Raw genomic sequence first — 26,606 nt, forward strand, 5'->3', positions numbered from 1 at the left:
AAACAAATGTTGCTACGTTGTCTGTTTCCCTCTCACAAATTGTACTTTGTCAGAAAAAGAAATTCTCTGTGTTGTTCAGTGCTGAAGTTCCCAGATCTGGGGGGCATCTAGTGATAGTAGTGTTGATAGTAAATAATAGTAATAATAATAATTATTATTAATAGCAGCTACCTTTTGCTAAAATTTTTTAATGTTCAGAAATGAATGAATGAAGTCATACTAGAGGAATCACTGGCATTAATTAGGTCCAAATCATGTTAATGCACTTAATGACCAATTGATCCCATAAATTTTCACTTTCAAATAACCCAGAGTTTCCTATAGGCAGAGAGTTTCTGCAGTCACTCCTTTTTACCATTCCTCCAGCATATTTGTATTCAACAGGAATTAGAATTACTTTTTTTGTGTGAGATCTTAACAGTGTATTAAATGAATGATCACTTGAGGCTGGGGCCCTAATTGTCTTTACATTGTATATGATTCAAGAATCCTTAAAGAGGACTGATGGTAACACCAAGAGTCTACCCTTGCTTTGATTCCGGCATCATCTGTTCCTTGCACAGTTGTTGTTATCAGAGTTTTTGTTAATTCTTTTACAAATGGCAGAATGCAGGACAGGACAGTGAAAGTTCAGGTGAGGAATGAACAATCAAAATAATTTTGACACATGGAAAACAAGTCAAAATAAAGAGCTAGTGTTTTACAAAAATTAATGGAAATTCTTGTATTTAAGTTAAAAAAATAGTTGACAATACATAATAAGAAAATGCCCAGAATAATAGTATTATTGTGAGAACAAAATACATCACATTCTTTGAATGATGAAAATGTATGGTGAATATGCTAAAAGCATGAAATTTTATGTTCTTTGATAAAAATGTATGCTCAAATAAAGGATACCATACATTGCATTTATAAGATGGATACTAAAAATTTACTTCCATTTCAGCAGGGTCAATTTAATTTAGTCCATGCTTTCCCAAAGAAAGGGGCCTGACTCTCACCACAAAGAAATCTTTGGGTAAAGAATAAATAACTGTCTCTCAGTCAGGTTATAGGTAGAATTCAGGCAATGGATAGTAGAAAGGAGTGGATGATACTCAAGTCACTTCCACGTCTGAGATTTCATTATTGGCTAAATAATTCAAGACTAAAAACCAAAAAAAACCCAAATAGTAACAACAACAAAAACCCCTGAAGGTAAATGGGAAAAGACAGAATCTTTTATTTCCAGCCATCAAAGGTAGAGGATATATTAATTTTTTTAATCAAAAGAGCTCTCTTGAGAACCTATGATTTTAGTTTCATCTTCTATATTAAAAAGAGCTACGGATGGGTAATTATCACAGATATTTTACTTCTCACTGTGAAAAGAGCACTATTACATGTAGCTTGAATCAGTTAGCCACACATACAAACACAATAAGTCAAAGATCTTTCAAATAAAATTTTCTAAAGCCTCAAGTTAGGAGCTCATTTTTTTTTACTTGTTCACATTCTAATTGTTGCTTATCATCTAAGAGCAGGCTTGTTATATTGTGTTTCTTGACCATGATAAGAGTAAGTCAACGGAAGCTTGTTTTTATTATCTTTTTGTTGTTTTTTGTTTTTATTATCTTAATATGTATTTCAGTATCTGGTGGGGGAAAATGGAAGGGAGAAAAGAGATCAAACTTGTCTGAGATAAAAAGATATGAGAATAATAGAAACATTTGTGAATTCTCTGCTGTCAGTACCATTAAGCAGAAGGTGGGCACAGATATTTCAGTTCTGAATTTCTCTAATATGTGGAATATGGCTGAGCGGGCTGCCACACTTTCCTCTCCATGCCTTTGTCAGAAAGAAGAATATTCCATTCACAGATCCCCAGCAACTATTAGAGTAGATTCCTACCTTGGACTAACCTTACACCTGTCTGTCTGTCTGTCTGTCTTTCTCCCTCTCAGTTTCTCAAATACCTTTTGCTGTAATTATTTTTCTGGCTAATATTCTCCAGTGGAATTCATTAGTTTTATATACTTCACTGATTTTTACATTTTAAACAGATGGTTCACCAGCAAAGATAATTCAAGTCTTTTTAAGCTCTGTAGTTACATTTTGCCCCCAAATCCTCTGAAATTGTCAAATAATTTTTATAGTAGTTTTTAAAAATTATGAAAAACATCCACCTTAAATGAGTCCGATCACATTTTCTAAAGTTAGAAAGCACTTCTTGTTTAGGGTGTGATGTGGGTAAAAATAGTTTGTATACATTCTGTGGGAGTTTTTCAATCCTCTTAGATTTTTCCCTAGCATATTTAGAGTAAATTTTTCATTAAAATTGTCTCCATCTTTCATGTAAAAAAAAAAATTCTGTAGATAACCAGCTGAAGTTTCTGTCTAAAACTTAAAGTTAGTATTCATTCAGTAGTTCAACTGAACCAATAACTACTATGAGGCATATCACTAAAATTCATTCATTTCAGATAACTGGCTCCTGCAAAAATTTGCATTATGTGTAGAATGAATGAAATGTGTCAGAATCTGTTGTAAAAAGTACAATTTATGCATATTATGTCCTTAAGATGAAATTCTAAAGGGCTTTAGCTATTAAGAATCTTTTATCATTTTATTTTTATATAATGTTCTGTAACATAGATTTTATATGGTATATTTTAACAAAATTGTGTTAGCAATCAAACGGAAGTATTTCCTTCTCTAATTCTCAGTTATTTGTCTTTACAACATCCCTGTACTTGAGGTGACCAAGAAAGAAAATTAAAAATTAATTAGACTGCCTGAGGTTATCGTGGAATGGGGTCAAGGAAAAAAATCCAGCTCGATCTCTCATCTGGTCATTCTCTTCTAATAGAAGTAGCACAAACTCAGGGAGTATGCGACATTGATTGAACATCCTCTTAAAAACTTCTACCATTGCTGTTTAATTAGGATTTTTCCTTGAACAAGCAAAATGATGCCAAGCCATTCTGATATCACCAGCATGAATCACTGAAAAGTTATTTAGCAAAATTTTGCTATGCCTTTAGTACTGTGCTATGTGAAATATAAAAAAGCCTTTTAAGACAGTCCTTCCATCAAGGTGCTGTGTCTAACAAGGGAGATAAATTTAAAAGCTAAATTGTATCTTGCTCCTTCACTCCTAGGAAATAAGAGAAGGAAATGATTAGCATGGGCTGTTACAGTAAATCACCGTGGAAGAAAAAACCTCGAGCCAGGCCTTGAGAATTTGGGAGGATATAGTTGTGTTGATGGAAGAATGAAAGGCATGTCAGGATGGGATAAAATACAATTAAATGTATGGAGTCAGGAAGAAAATAGAGCATTTAAGCGGGAGAAGGGAGTGGCCGTTTTCGAGTGTGGCTGCGGAGCGTGAGTTGGAAATGGTTTTTAATATATGGGAGTGCTGCCAAATCGTGGAGAGCATTGAGAAGTCAAATACATGACTTTAGAACTGATCAGAAGGTTTCCTCATAATGTTTTCTATTCTTTTGATGCTAGGCCTATAATAATTTAATGACATGGATAGTGGTGTTAATATATGTTACTATCACTCAGTTCTATTTTCTTTTTCTGTGTTTTGAATCAAATTATATATTTACTTATGACAACGAGTTGGTATGTATATGTGATGAATACAAACCATCACTAAACCACAACTAAGAGACAAGTGTTTCGGTTTTGTTTTGTTTGTTTGAGTTAAGGTCTGTTCTAAAGCGTTTTTCTTAGAAATCATGCTGATGCTCAGGTTTCTATCATTAGTCTTCAATCTTGGGTGTCACTGATTTGGTTAAAGAAATTATACTTCTTGCCCCCGATCTCATTTAATGGCCAACAGTTAGTTACTCATGAATCTTTTCTACATACTCTTGCCAGCAAGATCTCTTTAAAATTAAAAAAAAAATTTTTCACTGCCCCTAGCTCACCCAACTCCTGTTTAAAATTTTTTAATTATGTTGGAATAAATTCCAATATTCTTTTCATAACCTATAAGATCTTTCTTTTTCTGGCTTTGGCTATCCATATAACTCTATCTATTAAGCTTACTCATGTGCTTTTTTCTCCATTTATCTGAAATAGTTACAATTATTCAAAGTGCTGTGTTATTCTGTGACTCCATGCCTTAGCACTTTATGTTCTTATTTATAAAATTCAACTGTTAAACACATCAATTCTTCTAAATGTTCATCAGGCATCATCTCAATGTAGAATCTCTCCTTACTCCCAAATTTCTACCCTTTTTTCCTAAAGATAATCAAGTTTACTAATGTAAAGTTTTACATATAAATTTCTTATAGCAAATATCATATATATTTTCATTATTTTATTTTTACATTTTTTCTTCCTTTGTATTATATACTACCTCAGGGAAATGTCTATACTATATTTATCCACATATTTCCAGTGCTTAATGCAGTGTCTGCAGTATGGTAGATTGTTATTAATATTGGTTGAATTAGAATAAATCTTCCACCTACTGAAAGGAAGAATACAAAATTTTTGATACATGTTAGCTGTGGAATGGGTATAGAGCACGTGTTAACACCAGGAGCTCTAGAGCATGCTTATTTGCCAATCAAGTCTTGCTCCATCACTCCCTAGCATATCGAACAGTTGTCAAACAATTGCCTTTGGATTTTAGTAAGGTAACTGATTCTCAAGGACAAATATACCACCCACCCCCATTCCAATGTGAATTTATGAAAAAAGCAAGTAGGCCAAGACAGGCAAAGATGAGCAATGGAGAGAGAGAGAGAGAGAGAAAGAGGGGCAGAGAGCACAACTGGTTCACAAGTTCTTGGTTCTGGAGGCCGTAGTCCACATCTGGGCTAAGATCATTTTACCTGCACTTCTATCATTTGAAACCAATAGAATCCTAAATAATAAAATAGAGTATACATCAGCATCTGTGAGATTTTGTATATTTGTTGAAAATAAGATGGAAAATGAAAACCACCACTTGAAATAATTGTAGGAGCATTTATTAGCCTTGCTACTAGTACTGTCTTATTTTGTGTGTACACACACACACACACACACACACACACACACACACACACACACACACACACACACACACACACACCCTACATGCACATCTACACCTACATCTACTTACAAGGAATTCCATAAACATTAATGTGTTCTAAAGAGACACAGGGAGATGTTTCATTATATTTTGAGTGAGTTACATCAAAAACTGGATTTGCTAGGATCATGATGAAAAGCTTGTGCTTTTTAATGTAAACATGTACGCTCTACCCCAGAATAAATCATTTTATTTAAAACAAAATGTTAGGGCTTCCCTGGTGGCGCAGTGCTTAAGAGTCCGCCTGCCAATGCAGGGGACACGGGTTCGAGCCCTGGTGTGGGAAGATCCCACATGCCGCGGAGCAGCTAAGCCCGTGTGCCACGTCTACTGAGCCTGTGCTCTAGAGCCCGCGTGCCCCAACTGCTGAAGCCTACGCACCTAGAGCCTGTGCTCCGCAGCAAGAGAAGCCACCGCAATGATAAGCCCGCGCACTGCAGCAGGGAGTGGCCCCCACTCATCGCAACTAAAGAAAGACGTGCAGCAATTAGGACCCAACACAACCAAAAATAAATAAATAAATAAATAAAATTAAAAAAAAAAATGTTAAAGTAACTTTGATCTTTGAAAAAAGCAGTGCTGTGCTTTTGCTGTTGTTGCTGCTGTTGTTTGAAGGTAAAATAGGATGTCCTCTACACTTCTGCAGCTGAAGTGAAGAATGACATTGAAAACAGCTCTTTTCGAACTGGAAAGTACCATATTCATTTCTGAAATTGTAGAAATAGGGGAACTTATAATATGGATGTATAATTTATTTCTCATGTTTGAGGGTCTGAAGTACCTCATAAAAATATGTAAACCATTACACAATATAATAAACCAAACTGATGATTATCGATGATTATCGACTTTGTCACACACTATTCATATTGACAAGTATATTTTTACAATTCTAGACAAATGGTTGTACGGTTGGTGAGACTGTGATTATAAAGGACTCATAAATATATCATCCCACATGATATCAAGGCTAGAGCAGGAGTGTTTTTACCCAGTGGATAAATGTCATAATTCAGTAGCCTGCACTTATGTGTTTTCATGTTATGCAATTTGGATCCTCTGAGAAGTAGATGCTGAGGATCTACTCAGAAGGGCTACAGAGGTTTATTGTGGAGTAACACCTGTAAAATAAAGAGGGGGAGAAGAAGCAGGATTCTGCAGGAGAAACTTCCAGGCCAGATTTTGGATTTATTAAATTTTGCCAATCCAACAGAGAGGTCTGAATGAAAGGTTGCCTGTTAGAAGAGTCCTCTGTTAAGCAGAAATGACACAACCTTTGTACCACAGTTTACTCAACTGTCCGCTGCATCCAAAGAGTGGCCTTGGCTCAAAATTTGTGGTGAATGAGAAAGACTTCACAAGTGGAAGCTGTCATCTGAACCACACTCTGCAGAGCTGGACAGGGAGTCTGTCCTTGCATCATCATGGCACATCTCCGTGACTGCCACACTGGAGATATATAGGTTAATAAGAAAGGTATATTTTCATCAAGTTAGTGAGTACAACTCTTTGAGAGACAGGACCATTGCCTAGAATTCCAGATGGTGTGTTTTTAAATTAGAAAGGTTTTGCTTACTGAACTACAGCAGGAAGTGCTTGAGTGGAAAATGGAAGGAGAGATATGGAAATAAAGTCAATATGCTGTTCAATAAAACTTTATTATGTAAAAAACAAGCAGTTGGGACTTCCCTGGTGGTCCACTGGTTAAGAATCTGCCTTCCAATGCAGGGGACGTGGGTTCGATCCCTGGTTGGGGAACTAAGATCCCACATGCCGCAACTACTGAGCCCGTGTGCTCTAGATCCCGTGTGCCACAACTAGAGAGCCTGTGTGCTGAAACTACTGAGCCCGTGCACTCTGGAGCCTGTGCACCACAACTAGAGAGAAGCCCGTGAGCCGCAATGAAGATCCCACGTGCCGCAACTAAGACCCGACGCAGCGAAACAAATATTTAAAACAGAAAACAAATACAAACAAGCAGTTAACCTGCATGCCCAGTAATCTACAAAACAAGTGAAACACAAGGCCATTTTCAAAATAGGATAAAAATTCAAGAATAAAAGGAAAGGCAAAACGAATATAAGTAGAGTTATGCCAAAGAAAAATGCAATAAAGAAAGAACCTAAAAAAATAATTTCTAAACTGGAACACACATTAAATAAACCATACAACCCCTAAAATAACTATCACTTCCAAGAATGGGATTGTCAGGTGTGAAAGTGAGTGTGTGGAATTAAAACATATAATAAATCTTTAAGTTGGGATGTCATGTTGTCTGGTGTTTGTCCTGAGCCCTTCTGCCTGAGATCCTGGGTAATGAAAAATTTATCAATGCCTTATATTTGATTTGATTTGACAGCAAAAGAAGTATTTGTTATTATAACTTTCAAAATCTGGGTAGAGAAGATAAGTGGATTCACAGTACTAAGCATACAGTATTCACATCAACTTTAGAATGAATAAAAAGACAATGCTATGTGACAGTGACAATAGTATCACACTAGTCAGTATCAATTGAAGTTTTGGAGGAAAATCACAATTGTCATTGTCATTTTCACTCCTTGGCTAGATTTGCTCTATTAAATAAAGTAATATTTATAGATTAAATTTTCTCAAATTACAATATAAACAAGTTTATATTTGCATTCTTTTCTACTTTCAGTGATAAAATCTAACTTTGGAGCTTTTCATTTCTTTTGACAGCAAGGATTGTGGAAGAATAGACCTAAAATGTTTAAATTACTGAGATTTCCAGTGACCTCTTTCAGGTGGGCATGTTGGAGCAGTTACTTAGTCAACTAGCACCACAATGTGTAATTTAGTAACAAAAATGGTTACCAGGTTACAAATGAGTTATGTTGTCCTTAATGGATTGTAGGGCTGTAAATACCCAAATTAGTTTCCTCCCCCAAATTTAAAAATATTATTTAGGAAACTGGATCATGATGGCAGATTGAGTGAATAAAGGCATATAACTCGCATTTTCTTAAAATATCCCAAAAGGATGAAAAACGTATTTTTTTAAAAATCTCTCTACTACACTGGCAAACAAGAGAGTCATGACCCAGGTATAAAATCATTCTGTCAGAATCAGCAGTTTTCATATAAACCAGCTATAGGCAATTAGATAATGTAACTGAAAAAAAAAACAAACTATAAAATACCTAGAAATAGACCTGTCCGTAAAGATGCACGGATTTTATGAAGAAATTTATGGTATTTGACTAAATTATATAAAAGATCTGAGCAAGTGGAAACGTATTCACTATTCCTAAATGTGAAGACACATTTGTAAAGATGTCAGGTTTCATCCAGCTTCCCTTCCTGTTGATCTATAACTCAGTGGAATCCCAAACAAAATAACCAAAAAAATACTGAATCAACATCAGTGATTTTTCCACAAAAAGAAATTAATCCCAGAAACAATGTCCACATTGAAACTTTGGCATTATGTAGTTAGGTTCTTTCTTGGCTTTTGATGTAAGAATAAAGATTATTTATTGAGATATGAACTGAGACATTTCCTTATGCCTAGAATTTTAGCCCACCTAAATGTTCCTTCTCAAGAGAAGCTCCTTGTTAAGGACGAGGAGACCACGGTACAATATGCGGCAACAACAGCCAGCTGTGCGCCCAGCAGGTGGCAGGAATCATCATGAAAAGAGCTCTATTCACATATGAGGAGATGAGATGATAAAAATTGGCTAAGGATGTGCACAGTACTCATGTGGAGATGATCTACAAAGAGGCTGGAGTTGAAAACCCTGAAGTAATGAAAATGCAGGTTACTTTAAGAAAATGGAAATGGCATCTTTGGGACATTTGGTCATAAAAACCAGTCATTAAAGAAGAAAATCAGTTTTGGCTTAAAATAGTGAAACAAATTTCCTGAGGGTTTGACTTTCCCTCCCTCTCTCTATCTCTCTCCACCCCCCCCCCCCACCTTCCCTCTCTCTCTCTTTGCTATTTTAGTAACATCTTCTGGAAGGGGTGTGCATGTGTGTAGAGGTATTGGTGGAGAGGGATGTTAATGTAATTAAACAGGAAGGCCATTAGACTGAGGTGGCTCTAATGCCTTGGTAGCCTATGTAAGCAAACCAAAATCTAAGTCAGAGTCAATGCAGTCAGCTCTGAGGAGATGAAACCCAAGAACAACCCATCACAAATAGCCAACTAGGCTTTCCTATTTAAGGCAGCTGTCTAAGATTTAGCCATTCAATGTCCTTGCTTCCCTTCCTCATCTTCTCTAAAAAGGTCTCCCCTGATTCCTCTCGGTAGAGCACTCTTAACTACATTGGGTTTCATGCTGCTCAATTCAAGCTGATGTATGCTCAAAGAAACTCTTGAAAATTTAAATGTGCTCAGCTTATCTTTTAACAGGGGGTGCTTAACAATTTAGGAGACCACTCAATTCCTTTTTGCATGTTCACCATCTGCCATCGACTTTGTCTAAAACTAAACTACCATGTCTCATGTAAGGGTCCCTCACGAAGAGCCCATCCTCGTGAGATCACGGGTACCTCCTGGAGACCTTCTTAGTTACATCGTGGAGAACTTTGCAGATGGAAGGGAAACTAATGCCTATCACAGCAGTTGGGGATGCTGATGGGTACAGTGATATGGGTGCCAGGGTTGACTGGATGTTGACTTAATTCTTACCAGAATTGTTTGAATAATATAAGAACGATTTAGAAGTTGTATAAGGGTTTCAAAGCAGTGCATTTAAATTGTACGTGTACAAAATAACAGATTCTACAGTTTAACAGATTCTGTGCAACTATAAAGTGTGAACTTAATTTTGAAATTTCACTGTATGTTATATTCACCTATTCATGTATAACTCTATAAATGAGACTATTTGCCTTATTGTCAAATTATATATTTTAGGCATTTTATATATATAATATTTTGGGACAGGTATAAAATCGGTAATATATAGAAATAGGCATGGTAATAAATCATAACAGTCTCATGTACAAAAGAGGAGCTTACAAAACACAAGATATGTCAATATGTAATGTGAGGAAAGAGTATCAGGACCATTGTTAGGTGAATAATAGCTAGTTTCAGAAAATACATTCATAATCCCACCCCATCCTTGTAGACACTTTCCTGTAGTCTTTCTCAGTCTTCCTTGGTTGGAATTAATCTCTCCATTTCTTTCTCCTCATGTTCTTTTGCTCCCCAATTCTTACTTTTAAAGTATTCTACTTTATATTACAGTTGGTTGTATAAGAAAATGTCTCCAATACTAGGCAACATTATTTATTTTACCATCCCAAAGGTGTCACAAGATAAATAACTCTTTAAGTGGGTCAAAGCAGCATTCCACACATTTCTTCTTGGAACATTTCCAAAAAGCTTCAGAAATAATATAGTTAGAAAGAAAAAAAGGAGTGTCAGCAATTTTCAAAGTTTGTCTGGGAACTAACTTTTGGAGGCATTGAAACAGACTAAGAATTTTTTAACGTTTCTTATGCCATCTTTGTTTAAAAAAATGAAGCAAAATATTTAATAAGACAATACATTTAACAACAGGAAATTTCAACCATGAAACTAGAAAACTAAGAGACTCACAAATTCAGATTTGGGCCTTTGATAGCCCATGTTAGCATATGATTGGCATGCCTCAGGTTAGAGATTTCATTCCTTTTGCAGTGGAATTGTGAAGGTTGAATTAGAGGAAGCCAGAAAGAGAGAGACAAGAAGGAAGGCTGCAAGAATGTTTAACTTTGTTCTCTGCTCATTTGCCTTTTGTATATTTTTTTTTCCATGAAAAGCCTTTTCTCCCTTTTTTTACCTAAGTGAAGTCTCCATGCTTCAGATACAACCAAAACTTCATCTTAACATCTGCTGTGCTGCACGCATGGGTATATTTATCTTTCTCTTCTCTGAGAGCCTATGTATTTTTATGCAATTACTTTGGTCTGTGATGTTACAATAATATTTCTTGTACAGGCACTGGAATGTTGTTAGAGGATAAGAACTTCTAATTAAAAGCTGAGAAGCTGTCTTATTCATGTAGCCTCTCCGGTACAGAGAAAATGCATATTAATTTTTGGATAAATGGAATTAATGGGCAGCTCACTTTCACGTCCCCTAAAAATTTGGGCCCCTATAATATGTTACTACTTGGCAGCAGAGTTTGAATTTTAACAAAGGCTTCATAAAATCTTTACCAGATATTGAGTGATACTAATTAAATCACAGCATATAGGTGTGATGGTAATCAACTTTACTGTAACAGTACTCAGTCTTTTAACAAATTTAGTCTTTTACTGTGTGGACATCAGAGTCGTGAAGAGGTAAAACTAATTTTGGTTTTGGAAAGATTCTGCTACATAAATCACTGTATTTGAAATTCTTTGAAAAGTGTCAAGTATCCTGCACATGAATGGCAATGGCAATTATCTTAGTTAATCTCTCAGTCTCTATCCAATTTGCACCTCTGTCAAAGCAATCATGCTTCTTAAAGTTACTGGACAGGGGTCTTAACATACTTTGAATTATATTTTTTGATACATCTTGTTATCACTTGAGCTTTGCCAACCTTAGTTTTAATCTCTCTCTTAGAGTAATCACTTTTCCCACATTGCAGGTATTACTGTCCTCCAGACGACACACATCTCATACCTGCTTCTTCAATGTAACTTCTAGTAGTTCTTTCCAAGTAGTTAAACTCTAATGACCTAAAATCAAATTAAGAGATGTCCACCTTCAGATCTGCCTTCTACTTATAGTATTTGTAACAGCAAATACTTATATGGTTATTACCTGTATATTCATGATCATATGCATCATCTGTGAATGTCATCTGAGCACAGTTTCAGTCAGGTATTTTAACTGGCTATCTTTATCACTGCCCTTCTTTTCTCATTGGGTGTTGAAGTTTTAAAGCATCCCTTTTTGTTCCTTCAGCTCCTGCACTCTTTCTTTCCAGCTAACATATTCTTGGACAAGCAGCTTTAGATTTTCCTGAAGCTGAATGTTCACATGAATAATATTAAATGTTTCCCTCTGATGTTCTACAGTCTTCTGAGATGTTTTTAAGATGTTTTTGGACTCAATCGCTTTGGAATGGAGTAGTTTTTTTTTTTTTTTTTTTTTATTAATTTTATTTATTTTTGGCTGCGTTGGGTCTTCATTGCTGGGCGCGGACCCTCTCCAGCTGCAGTGCGCGGGGGCTACTGTGCTGCAGTGGGCGGGCTTCTCACTACGGTGGCCTCCCCTGTTGTAGAGCACAGGCTCTAGACACATGGGCTCAGTACTTGCGGCTCGCGGGCTCTAGAATGCAGGCTCAGTAGCTGTGGCACATGGGCTTAGTTGCACAGCATGTGGGATCTTCCCGGACCAGGGCTCGAACCCGTGTCCCCTGCATTGGCAGGCGGATTCTTAACCACTGCGCCAGCAGGGAAGCCCCTGGAATGGAGTAGTTTTGATGGCTTTGAGTGACCTTGACTGTCCTTCAAGATAAGCCATCATCACTCCATGAAGTAAAATTTTATAGGACTGGCTTTTCTGTTCTCAGTCAAGAAGGTTGACTCTATCCCCCAGTGAAAAGTTAGACCTGTTCACATCAATATTAAATTCTGCCAGACACAGAGTTTACAGCATCAGAGGACTGGCCTCCACTGCACATGGTTCAAGGGCATCGAAGGTGTATGTAATGAGTTTTTTCCTCCTACTGACTTCAAGATACTCTATCCTTTAGGCAGCAGATCCTTTGGCTAGGTCATTTTCCCTCAAAGTGCATCAACTTTTTACTGTACAATCAGTCAAAGCAGCATAAACCAAAAATTTCAAGGGATGTTCAAAGAGACTTAAGCCTTGTATCCATAATTCAGATAATACCATCAGAGTACCGTGCAGCTGCTGCAGGAGTAGTTGGAAAGCCATTTTCATGACCATAAACAGGCCCTCCTTGGTTCCAAAGGGCCCTGAAGCTCTGCCTCTGGCCAGTAGCTTCAGGGTTACAGCTGCCTGCCCAGAACCCTGTTAGTGTTCTACTTTAAAAGCAGTCAGTGCCTGGCAACCAGGACAGACCATTGGTGGGCAGTGGGGCTGGGGGAGGTGGACTGGTTTTGTAAGCTAGTGATATCTAACTTTGATGCAGTCAGTGCACAACTAGAAAGTGTTATAATTTGTATAGTACATTGGGAAAATGGAAAAGGCCAGTTACAGCCAGAGCAGATGAATTGTGACCACTCTAGGCCCACATGGCCCCACTGGAAACCTAGGAGATCCAAGCAGTGCTATGCCCAAACCAAACCTGTAGAACCTAGATTTCTGGTCCTGGTTCTGCCTCTTCAATAGCTTCATGACCTGGGTCTTCAAAATTATAACCAATATTTGATAAAAGCAATGGAGAGCATAAATCATTTTCTTACGCAGTATCTTATCTAAAAGCCTGACTATCCTGTGAGCTTGACCATTGTGTTAATTCATTCAGGCTGCTATATCAGAATCTCAGAACCTGGGTAGCATAAACAATAAATATTTCTCACTGTTCTAGAAGCTGGGAAGTTACATGATCTGGGTGCAAACATTCAGTTCTTGGTGAGGGCTCCCTTCCTGCCTTGAAGACAGCCACCTTCTTTTATCCTCTAATGGTGGAGAGGGAGAGAGAGAGTGCTCTGGTCTCTTCCTCTTCTTTTAAGTACACTGATCCCATCATGGGGCCCCACCCTCATGACCTCGTCTGTACCTAATTGCCTCCCAAAGGCCCACCTCTGAATATCGTCACGCTAGAGGTGGGGTTAGGTCTTCAAGATATGAATTTGAGGAGGACAGATTCAGTCTATAACACCATCCTATGAGGTTATTAAATCTCTTAACTGACAAACTTAGGTTAAATGGTTTCCCAAGGTCATTAACTGTTACATTGCAGTTGGATTTTGAATCAAGATCATCTGTCTCCAACTATCATTTTTTGTTTTAAACCATTCTATATGACTTAATAATTCCACCCCACTTTTACAACAAAGTATATGTTAAAAAGTTTTTAAGGTCTATGTAACTTTATAATTCTCTAATCCCAACAATGTTCTTTTTGACTCTTAATACAATAGCAAAGCAACCATTTTTTGTCACACGTAGTATTCACCCATTTCCTTAACAAGCATTAATAGAATTACTCCTATATGACAAGTACTAGTGCTTCAAAGAAAAGGAGCTCACAGTTTGGTCAAGGGGACAAACAAGTTAACACACAATTACAATTTTCAAAAAGTGCTATAATAGAAACAGTACAAACCTGGGGAGGATGCCTAGCCAGCAGGGGTTGGAGAAGGGAGATGGGCCAAAAGCTCAGTTAATATGGGAAATTATACCTGTACTGAGTTTTGAAAGATGAGTAGGAGTTAGTTAATTTCAGATGGTGTGGCCGAAAGAGTTTTGAGCATAAAGGAAAGAATTCATGTAAAAACAGAAAGAAATAATACAGTACTTTGGGAAACTGGTTGCTTTATGGTTTAAGAATTTTGTATGGCAGTGGAAGTGGTAGGATATAGTTTGAGTAGATTGTCAAGGGGGAGTGATGTTTTAAAAATTGTTCATTTTGCTAAGGAATTGTGGATTTCCTCCTGGTTGCACTGAGAAACCAACATATTTCAAGAAAGGGAAGTAAGATGATCAAATTTGACTCAAGTAGTGCATTTAATTTGGAGAGTAAATTGTGAGAGGAAGAGGACTGTAGACTGGAAAAACAAAATTGAGGTAGATTGAAAAAAGAAAGGTTGAAAAGAAAGGTTGAAAAAAAAATCATACAGGTTGAAAAAAAAAGACTGGCATAGGAATAGAATCCTTGGTAGAGTGGTAAGAGAGACAAAAATCAACAGGACATCTGAATGTTTGTACTTAGTCATGGAAAAGACTAGAAAGTCAAAGAGAACTCCCAAGTTTCTGACTTGAGCAACTTCACTGAAGCTGTTGCCAGTCACAAAAAAAGGATGATGATCAAGAATGTGTGTGTTTATTTGGGGTGAGGACTCGGAGTTGAAGTACCACTGAGAATTTCACAATAGAAATCCATTTCCAGAAAGAAGTTAGGTGAATGTAACGAAATAGCTCTGAGGTCAAAGTTTTGCTTAAAGGAAAAGATATAGTTCAGATAACTTATGAAAGTGTGTAGAATGAAATTCAAAGAGAGGAATCCCAACATTTAAGAAATTAAAAGAGAATTGAGCTTGCAAAAGAGATTGAGAAGCACTAACTTTGACAAGAATTGTTTGCAAGGGTTCTCTCTACTTCTCTTCTTACTGCAGTTGAAAAAAATCTGATTTCTACCCTGAAGTTTGCATTGGACTTGCTCCTGCAAATTATCTTCATTGTTAAATCAAATGTGTGCTTCCAAGTCCTAAATTTATTTGACATCTCAACAGCTTATCACAGTGTTGGTCTCACATTATTCTAGACAGTTTCTTTTCTTGCCTTTATAACCTGATAGTCTTCTGGGAGTTCTTCCTAACTCTTTGGCTTCTTTTCTTAAGCCTCCTTTGTTGGCCACTCTTCCTCCAGAAAATCTTTTAATTTTAGACTTCATTCAGGCTCAATTGTATGCCAGCTTCTCTTTGTATACTCTCCCCACAGCTTCAATGTATTTTTTTTTTTTTTTTTTTTTTTTTTTTTTTTTTTTTGCGGTACGCGGGCCTCTCACTGTTGTGGCCTCTCCCGTTGCAGAGCAACAGGCTCCGGACGCACAGGCTCAGCGGCCATTGCTCACAGGCCCAGCCGCTCCGCAGCATGTGGGATCTTCCCGGACCGGGTCACGAACCTGTGTCCCCTGCATCGGCAGGCGGACTCTCAACCACTGCGCCACCAGGGAAGCCCTTCAATGTATTTTTTAAAATATCTACATACAAGTGACACCCACGTTTGATCTTGAACTCAGACTTCTCTTCAGAGCTCCAGACATGTATAGACAACTATTAACTCATTATCCCCACTTGGCTATCTAGTAGGTACCTACTTTACATATTTTGTATATTTTATACTTTCACATTTAATATATTTCATTATATATGCATTATTCATATCTCCTTTTGTCTTTACCTAATATCTAACATATCAATAATTATTGATTTTGGTTCTTCCTCCAGAATATGTCTCAAACATGTCCACATTTGCTTATCTTGTCACCATATGTATAATTCAATAAAATCACCACACTTACCTGGATGACTCTAATACCCTTCTGTTAATCTTCTAACTTTCACTTTTTCTTTCCTTGCAGTTTATTCTCAATTCAGTGGCTGGAGTGATTATTTTAAATGCAAATCTAATCACATCCCTACGCTGCTTAAATCTATTGATGACTTACCATAACTTACGATAGAATTCACCACCTTGGTGTTTCTTACAAGGCTTTGCATAATTTTATTTTTTAGCCTCATCTCATAACTCTCTACCTGACATTTAATGTATTTCTCCAAACTCTCTCATCCTCGATGCTCATCTCCCTGAAATGCTGTCCACCCACTATTAAAAGACTGTTCTCATAGTCAGTGTCATGGACATCAGTTGTCATCTTATTAGAAATGCAGCATCTCAGCACATTGTGAACAATTGAACTTGGGGGTCGAGGAGTCAGAAATGCAGACCTATGTCATTTTCCCTCTTCACTCCTACTTAAAACGTGAAGTCCCAAAATAGATAAAACTTCTTTTGGAAAACCTTCTTTGATCCCCTGATAAAGTGATTCTCAAATTAGAGCAGCGTCAAAATCATCTGGAGGGCTTAGTAAATCACAAATTGCTGTACCCCACCCCCAGAGTTTCTTATTCAGCAGGGCTGGTGTGAAAGGCTGAAATCGGTGTTTCTCGCAAGCTCCCAGGTGATGTTGGTGCTGCAGGTCCAGGGACCACACTTGAAGGATCCTTTTGCTCTACTAAGTAGTTCTCAACCTTAGCTGCACAGTAGAGAAATACCTGGTGGAGTTTTAAAAAACCTTGATGCCTGTACCATATCAAAAGTCAATTGGATAAACATTTCTGGGACCTTGCTGTGGGTCCTGAAGTTCATGCGGCAAGCTTCAGCTTCTTCAGATACCTGGGGGACCTGTAAATAGCATACTGATGTCTGATTGTTGATATTTTAAGGTAAAACACGTTATGTTTTATATTTTCCTTGTCTCTTACCTCTGCTATAAGTTAAACTTCATATTTGTTGTTGTTGTTTTACAGTTTGGAAATTTCCTTCACGTTTTAATGAACCCAATAGCACATTAAACTTTTTGTATGTTGTAGTTAATACGGAGACTTAATATATTTTAGCAGGGTGAGGGGGTGCGAGAGGATCGGTTTGCCAGATCACTATTTTAAATGCCATACTGCTAAGTTTGAAATTAAAAATAAAATTTCAGTAGAAACATAGGAGGGAAAAATTAAGAATTTTCATAACGAGTGGATTTAAAGTAAATGATCTTTTAGTCCAGATTAGGAAAAAAAATAGTGAAGATGGAAAGGGGATAAGATTAGGGTGTTTGTAATCTCAGTTTTGTTATTCTGTTTCCGATGCTCTGATACATTCTTCCTACTGAATCTCATTTTCTAGGCCCCATAAATATTATTTGCCTTCTGTTGACAAGTTTCCTTTCAGATGAAGAAAATACAATTCTTAATATGTTATACTTAGATTTGTAAGCTACCTAGGTAAAGAGAATTGCTTCAGATGCGTTGGTTGAACAAATGACTTTTTATCCTTTATTCTTTTGACCCTTGGGAGGAGTATTTTTCCCTTTCGCTCTTCATAATATGCTTATTTTATGTGGAAGCCAGTGAATGGGAAAGAATAAGAATTAGTATGAAAGGTTCTGCAGTGAAAGCAGTAGATTAATGATAATGGGCTGAGTGGGATTATTGAACTCATTGATATAAGAAAAAAAAGTAAGAGATGTTGGACAAAAGAAGAATAGGAGGAACTGAGAACATTCTCTTATGTCTAGTATATCTCTTTCAACGTTTGCTTTTCCCCAACTTCTCTTTGAATGTACATGATAAACTATATGTTATATAAATTAAGATACACACATACATATATTTTCAGGTTTGTTTGATTTTAAAGCTATTCACATATGTAAACATAGAAGAGTGTTTTTCTTATATAGGTATTATTCAGTACCTACTATTATATGCCATACAACTACATTAATTTGACTCCAGTGTGCTCAGAATAATCGTATTAATACAAGGATAACACTTAAATATATATATACATATTTTCCGTATGTTTCGAAAAGTGAAGCATGCAAAAATAAATCTTATTAGGTAAAAATTTACATTTAAACAATAATTGATCCAGAAACAAGTGGAATGCCAGAAACATAAAAGTTTCATAACAGAACAGTTTTGTTTTTCCGTTTCTATGTAAAGAAGTTTGTTTTACAAGCAAAGTAACAAATGGCTTATAACAATCTTCTTGTTGCTAGGCTCTTAGATACCTAAGCAGACCTTATACTTTTTAGGTTTAAGCATAACAAACTGAAACATTATGAAGATGCTTAGTAAAATAAGAAGGTGACACACTACAAAAATTAGAATTTCTCTTTTCTACTAGAAGTTCTTGACATTGTATACAACAAATATTAATTTCTTTTTCAGATTTTCTCCCTTGTTTATTAATCCTTGTGACAACAACAACATAGCTATGTGAATTAATTTCTTTTAAAAAATATAATGCCCTTTAAATAATTTCTTAGATTATAGCTGTAAACTATCTCCATGGATAGCTATATATATTTATAAATTATGCATAAAATTTCCACAGTGAACACTCTCCACGAAATCCATTTAAGTACCCTTTAATTCTGTGAACCTCGTGATAGGAATTCTGATTTAAATTAATATTTTAGAAAATTATTTATTTTTTTAAAAAAATCATGTAAAACCACATATTGTATTCTTTTATGGATAAGGCAGTCTCTTCATATAACCTCCTCCATACAATTTCAAGCTAAGATTCTTTTTTTCATTATATAAAGCACCACTGATTCAATAATTTAATTTTTTTACATGTGCTTGAACAGATGCAATTTTCATGACAATATCAATTCTATTTGTAATCATTCCCACTGTCCATGCCGTGTTGAAGTTAGTTGACCTTTGCTTTGAGCAAGAATAAGTAATTCATCTCATAAGTTTTCATGAAAAAATATAACTCTGTCTTCCTCACATCTAGTATTTAAATCATGGTCCTTTGTGTTCTGTTTTCTCTCTTAGATGTCATTTCTAAAAGTACATTTAAAAGTCCTTTCACGGCCTTTTGGAAATGGGCAACATAAACATATTTTTAAGCAATTTGAAATTGTATGTGTGTTGAAGAGTTACGGACAATATGCAGTATGTCCATAGATTTCTGTATCACTCACTGCATCTGTGTGAGTATAAACACATGTGCCTCCTCAGGTCCTAGCGTGTTGTATGTACGTTCACATATACTATAGCTGGGCAGAGAGAGAGGCTGTGAAAACAGTAGAGGAAAGAAAAGATAAGGAAAAAATGTCTTATTTATTGCTTGTTTGTGTCAGGTTCTGTCCAGGCATATTATATAAATATTTCATTTAATCTTTGCAACAGTGCTAGGAAGCTGGTATTAATCATTTTCCTATTTTACAAATGAGATAAATTAGATAATGTATGTTATATGTATCATATATGTTTTGGAGAACATATATATTATATATATTTTTTGGAATGTCATGAAAGAAACGACAATGAACTTGGAATTAGAAAATCTACATCCATATGTACATGTGAGCATGATTGTCCAGTGGTTGGAGCTGACTTGCCCAATTATGTTAACCATACAGTCTAGCTAGATTTTTATAAATATAGATGCATGCTTTCTCTTCCTTTCAAAGGGGGGGAGCATCTTTCCTTAGGAAACCATCCCTCCATATAAACTTTATATTCAAAAAGGATTTGAATCCGTGTAAAAATTAAGCTGCATTTATTGATATAAACAGAAAGATGGCATTTACTTTTATCTTAACTCTATTAGTAATAAATCAGTAGATTAATGCATTGATAGTATTGTGTTGTAAAAGCCCTGGATATATTATGTGAAATAATAAAAAGATGAAAATGTAGGATAATTGTACATCTAATCATATAATAATGTCATTACCATGATGCTCAGTAATCTAAGGAAGAAGTCAGGTCCAGTTGATTTGGGATGAAAAATAATGATCAGAATAAAAGTGAGTTTCATAACACTTTAGCAGAAAGTCATTATAAGGGGATATTTAACCAGCTCCAAAGTGAATTTTAAATAGATTTCCATAAAGGTAAAATCGTATTTTATCACATAATTTTCTAAAACTACTGTAGGACAAAATTGAGCATGGAGTCATTAATTTTGGCACACTAACATGGGAGGCTCATCATTCTACTTGCTCACATTAATCAACATTGTCCCCCAATTTTGATTTATTTTAGAAAAATGGAACCATGTATTTACCTTTCTTTAATAACCATATGCTTTTTACCAGCTAAAGATTTCTGAGATACAGGAATATTGATTGCGCTAAAATTTTCTTGAAAATTCTGAATTTGTCAGCATTGCCACTCCTTCAGGGCTGTCTGTTCTGTTAAATTTTCTCAGAATTTGAGCATTGCATAAAGAAGATTTTAAATAGAGAAAAACATTTTAACCACCAAGGTTAAGAATAAAACACTTAAGGGAGTTTTGGACATTTCACAAACCACTAACTATATGTTATCAAATATAAGTGCAAGTGATGATTTTAGTATTGAGACTAACTCTTTATAACATACAGAAAAAAGATCTGATCTATTACTGACGCTTTCATACTGGGGAAAGATGTATATTTATTGATCACCTACTTGATTGCCACAGAATTAAATGCATGGAACAGAAATATAATGAAGAGGTAGTCTAGCTTTGAAGAGTTAAAATTTGGTGGGGAAGGTGACTTTATATCATTTAATATGATATAAGGTATGCACACAGAATGCTAGAAAAGCATGCAAGAAGAACATTTAACTGCCTGGAGGTTTGAAGTCATCTTTCTAGTAAGAATGAGTAAGTCTATTTATCTATATTAAATATTTCTTATTGTTGCTTGTAAGAAACTACCAAGTAAGTCAAATTGTCACCTCCAGTACTTAGTACTGCATTAGGTAAGCTTCTGTGGTTGCAAAACCAATTTTGAGCAAGTATGTTTAAAAAGAATACAAAAAGAAAAAGAAGAAAATTAGACTCAGAGTTAAACCTTCACATCATGGGAGGAACAAAGACGAGGGCAAGGGGCTCAGTGATAGGAATTAAAGGCCAGTCTCCCATAAATCCCACAAATGGAATGATTTTACTTTAATCATCCTCTATCCTGGTGTCATACTCCTAGAATATTCCTGGAAAGGCAAGTTTTTTGTTTTGTTTTTGTTTTTTGCATTACGCGGGCCTCTCACTGCTGTGGCCTCTCCCGCTGCAGAGCACAGGCTCCGGACGCCCAGGCTCATCAGCCATGGCTCACGGGCCCAGCCGCTCGGCAGCATGTGGGATCGTCCCGGACAGGGGCACGAACCCGTGTCCCCTGCATCGGCAGGCGGACTCTCAACCACTGCGCCACCAGGGAAGCCCCAAGGCAAGTTTTATTGACCTGGAAACTTGGGCGTCTGAGTAACAGTTTGAGCAGGATCACACAAAATGGGCGAAGGATAGTCTCCCAAAGGGAAGTCTACATCTGCTCCCAAAAGAAGGTGGAAAGGATGCTGAGCGGGAGATGGGCTTGCCCTATGTTTACATGCAACCCTAAACTGTGACCTCTTCCCTCTCAATTCCTCTTTTCCTTCCTTTCATGTTTTCTTTAGGGAGTAGAAGAATGATCTGTATAGACAAATCAAAATTATGCAGGACATTTAAGGACTGACAAAGGAACAGAAAGTGCACTCTAGAAATACCTGTCTGACACTCCCCTGGTCCCCCCTGTTGTAACATGTAGAAGCTTCCAAACACTTTTTTTTTTTTTTTTCCAAACACTTTTTTTACCTTCATCCTCCTCTCCATCCTGCTCCTGAAATAAGAGTTCCTCTTCATTCAGGTGGAGTATGTTCACTTGTGATTTTGATCCAGTTTAGTCAGTTTTTTACAGGAACTGTTCTCCATCAGTTTCCTTCATTCTCATTTGTACAGTCCCCAGCTGGTGTGCTGAAGCTTGCCCTTTGCAGAGAAAGCAAAACAAAAGAAATCTTTCCTTCAACCTTGTTACCCTCTCAGTCAGTCTCTCTTTTTCTCCTCATTGTTTTTTTTTTTTTTTTTAATTACTCTATACCTGCTAGGTTCATTGACTCATCTCTATTTTTTACCTACGCTTTGGTATCTGATACTGAATCCTCCACAAGTTGTTTTTAAAAAGACTTCTTGGGCTTCCCAGGTGATGCAGTGGTTGAGAGTCCGCCTGCCGATGCAGGGGACGCAGGTTCGTGCTCCGGGCCGGGAAGATCCCACATGCCGCGGAGCGGCTGGGCCCGTGAGCCATGGCCACTGAACCTGCGCGTCCGGAGCCTGTGCTCCGCAACGGGAGAGGCCACAGCAGTGAGAGACCCGCGTACCGCAAAAAAAAAAAAAAAAAAAAGACTTCTTAACTAGCAAATAAAATCATTTCATGTATTTCTTATCCTTTGTACTCTCAAGTTCTCTGTATTTTCTGAAAGCACCAGATTGAAACTTTCTTCTTTTCAGGCACTTCATATGTGGTTATCCTCCTACCTCTGATAGCGCCTTCTCTGTCTCTTCTGTGACATTTCTTACATTACCCACCTCCAAAATGTGTGTTTACTAAGCTCTGTTTTTCAACCATTTTTGTTTCATTCCACTATCATGTTTAGACACTAACTAAATTGAGAGGTACAAGTCTGACTTCTCTTCTCCACTAAAAACTTTATTTCTAACTATTGGTTAAGGGTCTTCACCTAGGATCATGCTGATGCCTCAACCATGCCCAAATGGAACTCGCTTTACAGGTCAAATCCACTGAGAATACTGACACCTCTTTCTGCTAATAATATCATCTTTCTTCTTGTCAACCATATTAATACCTGGAGATACTGCTTATCACTGAAGCTCATAGCTCTGAAAAACCACTCTCCTGTTTTATAGTCACACCATTCCCTGATTGGCTGCCCATTATCTTTTGCCTAGATTAACATTTCTCAGAATGAATCCTATATTCTTGCTACTCAAAGTGTGGTTGACAGACCAGCAATATAGGCCTCAGCAGGTAATGTTGTAGGAATGAAGAGTCCCCACACCCTACTGACTTAGAATCTACATTTTAAGTAAGATCCTTGTTTTTGAAGTGACTTGTTTAGAGAAGCACTTTTCTGTCAAATATGAGCTCCGTGAAATTTTTTGGAGAGAGACGGACAGAAATGGAGAAGGAGGGAGGGAAGGAGGAAGGTAAAGAGGGAGGGAGGGAGGGAGAGAGGAGGAGGGACGGTCAGGGGAAGGGAAAGAAGGGAAGGGAACAGAAGAAGGCAGAAGAGGACAGAAGAGGGGGAAGAGAAGAGAGAGGACATGTTGTTTTTCCTCTTAAATATTCACAATGTCATTAGCCTGCTTAAAGCCTTACAGCAAAGAAAGTATATTCTGCATGTAATATACTCTAGAGCATGTAGAACACTGTTCTACATTCACTGACTCCCTCATTTTCTTTTATATGGGATTATTGCTCTTATTCATGATGACCAAACCCCACTATAAACAGCCAATGGAAAGATTTACGTGAATACTTTAGGTCAAGAATGCATGTAATAGTTTCATTATATTATTTTTATGTAAACATTTTTTGTCAGGAATTACATGGTAGGATATTTTTAGAAAAAAAACCTTGACAGATATTCTCATATTTGAGGCGTGTTATTGAGCCTTGGTGAGACTCATTTGCAGTCCATTCAGAACCTACAGAGTTCATCCTGCTGTTGCTGTAAAAGGAATTTAATTTTTCTCCTTGGTTTAAAAACAAAAACACTCAGTGTGACACACCCACATGTCTTACACAGTTCACAATAAATGCTGTCTTCCTTCTTTGGAGATTTCCTATAAAAACATCGTGAATTCACAGATCGGTAAGGCTGCCAAAGCCACTTTAAACTGAGATCCCATTTGCAAGCTCATTAAAGCCCACAGTGATACAGGACCCTGGTCACCACTGATTTGTCAGCTGATGTGTCCGGAATAAAGAAGGCACTGGAATGCTTTCTTGTCCAATAAAACTCAAATTGGCTTTAAGCCTTGTCTTAGCATTCGTAATATGGTTTTAGAACCAGAAGACTCCAGATGTAACATTACGCTGTAGATAAAATGATAACTGCAAACAAATACTGTTATGTGGGGTTTTTTTGTTTGCTTCAGTCACTGATGAAAATCACTGAATTAAAAAACTTGGGCAGATGTCAAGTACAGATCAATATACCACATGGAGTTTTAAATCAAGTTAAGGGGACTGATTGAAACAGACATTTCTTATTGTAATTGTTTGGCTTTGTCTGTTTTTCATCTGCTTGAGTATTCATTCAGAAATATGCCCATTTTTTGCATATTATTTTTACATGACAAAATTTATCATATTATGCAGTTTATATTTTAGAGATATAAACAGGAACAAATTATGGTGGGATGTATATAAAAAGATTCACTCTTGATTATTCTTAAAATTAGCATTTAATGATTTCCTATTGCTTATAAATTGTCTACTTTGGGGTCCTCAATCAACACATTCAAAAAGCAGTAGCTTAATCTCACAACAATGACTGAAAAATAAATACATGAAAATGAATTTTTAATTCAATGAGATCATATTGATGACTTACAGCATGCCAAGCACTTCTGTATGCAAAGAATTGATAGGCGGGTTATCAGATAATTGCATTTATAAATAGCATACTTTTATTCTTATTATAAATGCTTATTTAGCATATTAAAATGTATTTTAGCATATTTTCATATAAATAAATAAGGTTTGTCATTAAAAATTTTAAAGTAGTATTCATCCCCTGTGAGCTGTTTATTAAATTAGTAATTTTGAGTGTTAGAGATGTTAAAAAGGAAAAATAATTGAAACTATTTTTCTGTTGATCAAATGGAAGTTGAAATTATTCATGAGGTTGAAATACTGAAACCTTGTTTATTGAATCCAGAGCTGACAGGTACTTTAAATGCTCACTTTTTCCTGAGCACATTGATCATGTGCAGTTATAAAACAATGAAAGGGGATTCAGAAAGGTGGTCATTTTTTGTGATGCCATGAAGAAAAATTACTACTAACAGAACATCCTTTTTCTACAGAGTCAGGGGTAGATTCCGGAGAGGATGTACTGAGGTGTTGTATTGTTAGGGAGACAGCCTTTCCCAGTTCTTCACTTATATGCCATAATTGATAAAAGAAAAAGTAACAAAGCCAATGCCTAGCAATTTTCAAACGTCAACTGAATAGAGAAACTTCTGGGGCCACTGAAAGTGAGGTATGTTTGCTCTCTTAAATATTAATTATAATTAATGAGCAGAAAAGCGGAAAGTAGAAAAACTGAAAAAAAAATTGAGTTCTGAAGCTAGTTGAAATTTTGTCTTCCTAAAATTAACGTTTGTGAATATATGAACTTTTTCTTTTCTTCTCTTTGTATACATCAGTTTTGGAAATTCCATCAATTGATGAGCACTTAACATCGGGGACTGCAGATATGAGTAAGACATCATTTCTTCCCTTAAGGAACTTGTAAACTGATAAAACTAGCACAATAATTATTTAAAGAAAAAGGAGGAATGTAGTAACCTTGAGAGAGGTACAAATGTAGCTTGAAAATGCACTTTATTCATGCAACACACAGTTCCCATAGACTATATGCGAAGCACTATGCTAAGAATAAAAATTTAACTCTGGGGATAAAGAAAATCTTTATAGACAAATCAAATTTAAGAGAGAACCTAAAGGATTGATAGATACAATTTCCAGTGATAAAGAGAGAACAGGAAGAGTACTCCAGGGATACGAAGTTGTCATTATATGATGTGCATAATGGCAAGTTTAAGTGTGTTCAGGTGATAGAGAATAATCTAATCGAGAATAATAAGTGGTGATGGCTTTAGTAGATGATTAATCTGGAAGCAAAGGTTTATCATAAGTGAAGTATACTCTGGTGGTTATTGTTTCTCATTGCCATGTTCACCAATTTTATAATATTCTCTGTGATATTAGAATGGGAATCTGCAAACTCCATTTCTGAAATTCCCTTACTGTCTGGGAAGCAATGGTGTGTGATTGGAAAGTTAGAGAAGAGAAGGGACTGTCTTTCTGCCTGTAGTTTCTGTCAGCATCCTTTCAGCATCAGCAGACTGTAGCAGCTCTAGTGCTGATTGGTACTTCTAGAGCCAGCCACATAGCACTTTCCAAAGTGGCCCAAGAATTACCCATAAAGTTTCCACTTCATTCACTCACCTCTTGTTCTTTTACGCCAAACCCCAGCCAGGTTCCAACATGCCACCTGGAAGCCCCTTGGTCATCATCGCA

The 26,606-nt window shown here is 36.5% G+C and overlaps 1 protein-coding gene across 23 annotated transcripts in view; it reads left to right on the top strand.

Annotated features, from left to right (window-relative positions):
* DGKB (diacylglycerol kinase beta) overlaps nt 1-26,606 on the top strand; it is a 909,303-nt gene that overhangs the window by 158,267 nt on the left and 724,430 nt on the right. Inside the window, exon 1 of one of the 23 annotated variants that reach the window (XM_079932529.1) lies at nt 7,668-7,854. The exons of 21 other annotated variants lie outside the window; for them this stretch is intronic. The gene's annotated coding sequence lies outside the window, so the exon portion shown is untranslated. Of the gene's footprint in view, nt 1-7,667; nt 7,855-16,002; nt 16,041-26,606 lie in introns of those variants that run through there. One more of the 23 variants, XM_079932531.1, reaches the window with a different exon arrangement.

This window comes from Stenella coeruleoalba (genome assembly GCF_951394435.1).
Source record: "Stenella coeruleoalba genome assembly, chromosome: 9".
In the NCBI taxonomy this organism is placed as follows: domain Eukaryota; kingdom Metazoa; phylum Chordata; class Mammalia; order Artiodactyla; family Delphinidae; genus Stenella; species Stenella coeruleoalba.